Source organism: Mus musculus, chromosome 10, assembly GCF_000001635.26.
Source record: "Mus musculus strain C57BL/6J chromosome 10, GRCm38.p6 C57BL/6J".
Lineage (NCBI taxonomy): Eukaryota > Metazoa > Chordata > Mammalia > Rodentia > Muridae > Mus > Mus musculus.
Window position 1 is genome coordinate 38632538 of NC_000076.6, and position 1053 is coordinate 38633590.

The following is a 1053-nucleotide window of genomic DNA, read 5'->3' on the forward strand; positions in this document are numbered from 1 at the left end:
TTGCTATTGGTTACCTCTGCCATGATGCTCAGGTCAGAGTACTTGCAAGGCTACACAAACACAGTTTTGCTATTTGATTGGTTTAGTGAACTGGCTTACATCCATAAATAGCAAAAATGGTCACAATGTTTTGCTTCTTTCTCCAGTGAAAAGCAAAATGTTCCTTTACCCCTTTAATCTTTGGTCTTTTCATTCCTTTGACCAAAATTAAATAAATAGTTAGATAGATAGATAGATAGATAGATAGATAGACAGACAGATGATAGATAGATAGATAGATAGATAGATAGATAGATAGATAGATAGATGATAGATAGATAGATAGATAGATAGATAGATAGATAGATAGATAGATAGATAGACAGAGATAGAGAGAGATAGAGAGAGATAGAGAAAGATAGACAGATAGGTAAATAGATCAATCATAGGGCAGAGTACATCCTCTGAGATGAGACATGGACTGACGTGTTTCTTTTATTAATAGGTCCTGAGTCATTAATTAGATGGTGAGAGAATGGCACCTCAATCTCCTTGGTTATCCCAGATGATGATCAGACACCCTCCAGAGATGGATCTTCCAAGCCAGCTTTCTGCTGATCATCAGCCTTGAAAGGGAAACTAGATAAGACTAGATTCTTTACCCCAGATCCACATGCTGACCCATGGAATTCTGAGCTGTCTAATTAACTTTGATGGAAGTTGGTCAAATAGGAAAGGGTAATTAATAAGATAATGATGAAATAAATATGAAATATTGTTTCTATATTATGCTAATGAAATTTCTGATGAGGTAAAAAAGCCTATTACAAAGGAACAGATGCTATTGTTACAGTCTGCATTTGACCAGTTTCTGCGCACACTCACAAACACAAACACAAACACAAACACACACATACACACATGCAAGCAAATGCACACATGTACAAGCACAGACATACAACACAGAGAAACAACTTAAATGATTGAAACAATAAAAAGTTGCTTTCTCATAATTCTGGAGGCCAGAAGGAAGAATAAGGCTAAGGGACTGACCAACTCAGCTCCAGATGAAAG